Here is a 6,330-nt window from a genome sequence, read left to right as displayed (position 1 = left end):
TTTATTCATTCATGTTTTGTTTTTTTTACAGGACCTATCACCTCTAGTTTTTCTCGAATTGATATAACGTTAGCATGGAACCATCTCGTTATGACAGTGGGGAGATGATGTTAGCTTTTAGGTTGATACTAAACCTTCAGATCTTTACTACCTAACATCAGAAAAGCTAGTCACAATGCAGGCTGCAAACTCACCGTTAGGTGACAGCTTAGGGTAAGGTGACAGCCAACTTTTCATCCCAAAATAGGAGGATTTCTGAGTCGTTTGATTTCTGCCCTGGTATCTGTCACCTTTTTCACTCTCCATGACTTTGCATCCCTGAATATGAAGTCAGTTAGATTCATGGATCACTGCACCAACACTTCTGATATGCATACATGAACCACCATCATTCAGTCAGTCAGTCAGTCAATTAATCAACGACTTTATTAATCCAACTCAGGGAAATTCGTTTTGAATAGTTTGTTGATGTAACAAATAGTAACATAAAAAGCAGATACACCAAATAGCTCAAATGTGAAAGAGAATCTATACATGTTGATAAATGAAGATGGCTGTGAACCCAAAATAAAAATAATTATAATATTGTGACCCAGAGTTTAACTAAACTTCTGTGGGCACTGGACAGGGCTCTGCTAAGCACTGCAGTGTATGAGATTAAAAAGTGACTTCTTCTGTTTTCTTTGCAGGTATATTTCCACCAATTCCAATGGATCTGTGTCCTGTCAGAACCCTCAACTGCTGCAGTGTCCTGCAATACAGAACCATCTAGGTCACACATGGGCCGGACCCGGCCCCTGGACCATCTCAATCCGGCACCCAACGTCCTCAAAGGAAAACAAAACAACGCACAAAAAGTCAATAAAAGACAGCATCACGTTAATAAATCTAATCCGCTACAGCCATTTGATTTGTATCAGGAGATTAACAGGAGAAATTACCAATCACAGCGGGAGAGAGGGTTACAAATAAAGAGAACCCCACGAAAATCAGGAGTGTTGGCAGTTATCAGTCCAATGTGTTGCACTTCGCTTACTTTATATTATGTAAGTTAGTATGGCCCTCTGGAAAAAAAATGTCCCACCCCTGATCTAGGTTGTTAGACTTTCAGATATCAAGTATCTTGGTCAACAGGCTGGCATAAGTAATGTCTCTTATAATGATCATTAAAACTGATTTGGTGACACAAAGTATTTAACACTGTTTCATTATTTGCATCATCGAACATAGCTGCTATCAAGAGGTTTTGAGGTGTCTTCAGTGACCAGCTTACTGTACCAGGTCACTCTTAACAGAAGTGACTACGCTGTTGTCTGTTAGCCAAATATATTTCCAGGCTGTTAGATTATAGATTATCTGACATCAGCAGTCTTGATAGATATTCCACTGTCATTGTTTTAATTTTGCAGATTTGTTGGCTGATTTGTTCTCTCTTTAGTTGAGATGTTTTGCATGAACTGTAATACCATCTGATATTTTCAGTGTTCCTGCAAAAAAAATCATCCACAATTCATTTAAACAGATGGACATTTGCTGGTCTCAGTTCATTTATTTTCACTGCAAAAACATGGCTTTATTTTCACGGCAAAAACAGATGCACTCATTTGGCTTTTCCATCAGGTCATCCTGTCATTGAAGGTTGGAGGCAGTAGATTCTTGCAGACAACAGTGAGCCATGTCAGCCTGGTTTTGCAGCATGTCAGATTTTCAAACCTGTCCAACAAATCAATATAAAATATCAAACAATGTTGCTGCCTGTCCAAAAATCTATAAGTAAGTCACATTGGTTAATTTTAACTAATTTTAATTAAAATGTTTGTGTTATTAATACAAATGTAACGTTACTCTAGATTAGAGACTAGTGAGCAGATTACTAAAATATACTATAGTGGAGGTAATAGCCACATTTTTTAAATGAGGTTGATAGTTTACCCACCTCATTTACCAACCATTACACCCCTGACTGTAACGTTAGTTAAATATGCTGGCTGCTGTTTATTATGTTGGTATTTCTAATATAGTTAATCACTTAGCTAGCGTTTTAGTCCAAGTGACAGGCTATGCTTCCCTTGGTCTGTCAGGGAAGCATAGCCTACAGACTGATCAGTGATATCACGTTAGTGCTCATAAACTACTAGCGTTGTACTGCATTGACTAGCTCACAAAAGTTGCTAATGAAATAAACAGACTTTGAAAGGGGTAACGTTAGTTGTAAGAGCAAATTTACCAAAGAACTTACCATAAATTAGTATTTTATCTGGCGTGGTGTGCCCCGGCCACTTGCCACCAGAAGCTGCCGAGCCTTCACAACTGATGTCACGTCTTAACACCGAATTGCTGGCAGTTAATATTATATAAATTAATGCAAATCTATCATCAATCACCTTATGTACGCTGATGACCTGGTCATTCTGAGTCCATACAGTGGAGGGTTACAGCAACTATTGAAAGTGTGCTCAAATTATGGCAATGAACATGACATAATTTACAATGCAAAAAAGAGTAGTGTCATGATAGTGAGAAGCCAGGAGGACAAGAAATTGGCCTTCCCAGCCTTTCACCTATCTGACAGTCATCTTTCTGTATGCCAGGAAATTAAGTACCTTGGCCACATCTTCACAGATAATCTCCATGATGATAGAGATATATATAGACAGTGCCGCAAACTTTATGCTCAGGCTAATATGTTGCTTCGCAGGTTCAGTATGTGTTCTGGTCCTGTCAAGTGTGCACTTTTTAAAGCTTTCTGCACTCCCATGTATACAGCTTTCTTATGGTGCACATACAAGAAAGGTAGCATGCGGAGGCTTAAGGTGGCCTACGATGATGCCCTGAGGATTCTACTTAAGGTCCCTAGGTGGCATAGTGCCAGTCACTTGTTTGTAACGTGTGGAATCCACACATGTGAGGCTCTCTTAAGGCATTCTGGCCCCTATCGTTGCATCGGCGCAGTTTCTAGGCCGAGCGGCAGGCGCAGATCAAAGCAGTGGGCGTGGAAAGGCGCACTTGATATCGTCGTGCTGGCGCTAGATGCAGCCCAAAGCATTACAACCACGCCTTTTAGGCGTAAAATTATGCACCGTCATGCTCATTGGATAAGTGCAATAAACGAATCGCACGCTTGCCTTTTTAGCTCCAATTCCAGTGATCCCGCAAAACCAGACGAAAGCCAAACGCTCTGCCCCCCCCCCCCCCTCCCTTCATCCAGCCTGTCTGTCTGCATTATAGGCTATTATTCCATATTATTATGCTTCTCAAACCAATCTAACTGCAGTTTCAATACTGCAAGCATGTAAATACGCTACACTATAGCAAGATCAAAGTGAAAATAATGTTCTATGCATCAGCTAGAAAAATATAGCCTATTAGATTGGTGAAAGTTTGTCCAGAAATATATCATTTTCTCTCGCCTGCTGCAGGAAGGATGATGCACATAAATATACCCTACATTATGTCAAGTCATTGCATAAATGTGTTTTTATTGTAAAACTAAATGTGAAATAGGGCCAAGTTATTGGACGGACATCACAGTATAGCAGATGCCATTAGAAGCGCGTTCCGAAGCGCGTTCCGCTGTTACTTCTCTAAATCACGTTAACTCGACAAGGGGTATATATATGCCCAGGAGGACATATATGTTTCACATAGGGTGGTGTTTTCATTTCGAGGTTTTATTTGGTCCAATATTGAAATGTTGACAATGGCAGGCTGTGTTACCATTACACATTCATTTAGAACTACCTTTTATATCTATTTTGGCTCATTTGGTGGCTATTTAGTAGCGAAATGAAGAAACACAATGCATGCTGGGAACTCAGAGAGAGAGAGAGAGAAGGGTGACAGAGAAGAAGCAGTGAAGGCAAAGAATAGGCCTGCTTTTGAAAAGCGCAAAGCGCTAAATGTAGGCCAGCTCCCAAGATATGACTAGGCTGGTATTTAGCGCCGACACGCCCACTTTGGGACTGCGCCACGCCCATTCGGCCTAAAGCGCATTTGGCAGCCTAAAGCCTATTGCTATCTTGCCGAAACAGGCGCAAGGCACGTTTTTTTGCGGTTAAGGCCCGTAATAGCGCCGATGGCCTGTGGGAGAATAGAGCCCTCTATGTATGGATTCATGTCTCGCCTGGATGAGTCCCAGAACAGTATTATTGAGGATATAGTCAATCCTGGGAAGAGCTGTCTTCGGTTCTCGTCCAGGCTGCGTAAACACTGGAGAGTCAGCCTCTATTTATGATCTTATGTTTGTCGTTTCTCTCTTATTTTTTTTTTAACTGTATAATTTGTTGTGTGATGTTGATAATATGTATGTACTCTATGGACCCCCTCTGTGTCTGGAATAAAGTTTGAATTGAAATCATAGTAAAGTGCCACTGAAAATCATTCCAAAAAGTTAACAGCGTGTGATGTTGTGGTGTTTGGATTTGAGAGTAACCAGGAACTACAAGAGCAACGTGAACCACGTGATACTTTTCCAAGCCCGCTATTGGATGATAAGTACAAATACGTCATGCACATGGACCTTAAACATAGCTGTCCGCTCTCTTTACCGGAGAAAATGCAAGTTGACAGAGTTAGCGATCACAAAATATGGCAAGAAAGAACGCGTGGCAACAAATTTATTTTCATTTGTTGAGACATGTCTCAGTTGTTAATAAAGGACTGGGTTTTCCCTCGGTAGGGATCGTTTAAGTGCACGAAATCTCCGCTGGGCCCGCCCAACGTGTGGAAAAAATGTAAGGAGCCATATGATTGGCTGAAAGCAAACACCTGATTGGCTGATGAATCTGTCAATCAGAATCACACAGCTTTATCAGCCAATGGTGACATTCGTTGACCTGCCCGTTAGACGAGTCTCAAAAAGGCAGCGCAGAAATTTCTCTCACAAATGTAGACAGGTTCACAAATGAGAAGCAGTTTGTAAATGCACATTGAGCAATTCGCATGATCTGTGAATTTATATTACAAGTGTGCCTCAAAATAATATTTGTGAAGCAGAGCGTGTGCATTTCCGAATTTATATTACAAGTTTGCATAAAAATTATATTTGTGAAGCAGAGCGTGTGCATTTCTGAATTTATATTACAAGTTTGCATAAATATTACATTTGTGAACCAGAGCGTGTGCATTTGTGAAACAGATTGTGTGCATTAGTGAGTCCGAAATACAACTGCGAACCAGAGAATGTGCATTTGTAAAACAGATCGTGTGCATTAGTGAGTCCGAAATACAACTGCGAAACAAAGCATGTGCATTCGTGAAAGGTCTAGGTCAAGGTCAATACATATGAGACTAGACTGATCCCATACAATACAGTGGTTCCACTTTGGGTATGTTGGAATTATTCACGCCCCACATGGCCAGTGGTTTTGTGCATCATGTACTGCTGATGCTTCTGTCTAACACCGCCTCGAAAACAAGATGGTTAATCTCAAGGGGCTAGACCAAAAAAGGTCAAAGTTAATTCATTGTTTTACCGCCTTGAGTCTTTGAATGGAATCAGTTCATTTGTTTACTAGCTTGAAACTTTGAATTTTACCATTCATATTGTTTATTGTGTTATTAAGTATATATAAACCACACTGGGTTGTATTTGTAAACAAGGCTGTAAGTCAGATATTGCACAGTTGTTGACCGATGATATAAGCAAAGCTTTGAGACAGTAATTGTACAGTTATGGTACAGTAATTGCACAGTTGATGCACTTTGAGTGTTTGAGTATGTATTTTTTATGTTTTTGCTCATGGCCCCCTTCACAATCAGCAGACACCTCTCTGTACCTGCAGCAGTTAGAGTGTAGCTCTCATCTCAGTGCGTCCAGAGTGCTTTACCCAGTACACTGACTGTATGCAAGCACCTCAAACAAACCAAACTATCCCTTTAATATCAGGGCATGCTGCAATTTACACTTGGCCACCTTGTTTATTTTCTCAGATGTTACGGTTATCTTCACACTGCTCACTCATATTTATGTTGTTTTTTATTTCATTCTGTATAGTGTAAAATTACTGTGTGCTTTTCGTCTTACTGCCTGAAACCGGGACTTTGAGTACTCCATTTTGTTCCCTTTCCTTTTTTGTAAAACATGTTCTGGAATGACAATAAAAATCATTGAATACAGTTGTATTATCACTAAACTGTAAATCCTGAGAAATTGATAAACAAAGAAGTTACAAATTCCACTTTGATGAACTGAACATACTTTATTAGACATCCTCAGTGAATACTCCAGAAAAGATGTAAGGAGGATGGTTTTCCTATGTTGGTAGAAAATGGTTCCAATATAACTGCATAACATGCATTATGTATTTACAGACAGATCAAAAATACTGT

The sequence above is a fragment of the Poromitra crassiceps genome (genome assembly GCF_964638095.1).
Source record: "Poromitra crassiceps genome assembly, chromosome: 7".
NCBI lineage: Eukaryota > Metazoa > Chordata > Actinopteri > Beryciformes > Melamphaidae > Poromitra > Poromitra crassiceps.
The sequence above is the reverse complement of the archived record's forward strand: the minus strand, read 5'-3'. Positions refer to the sequence as shown.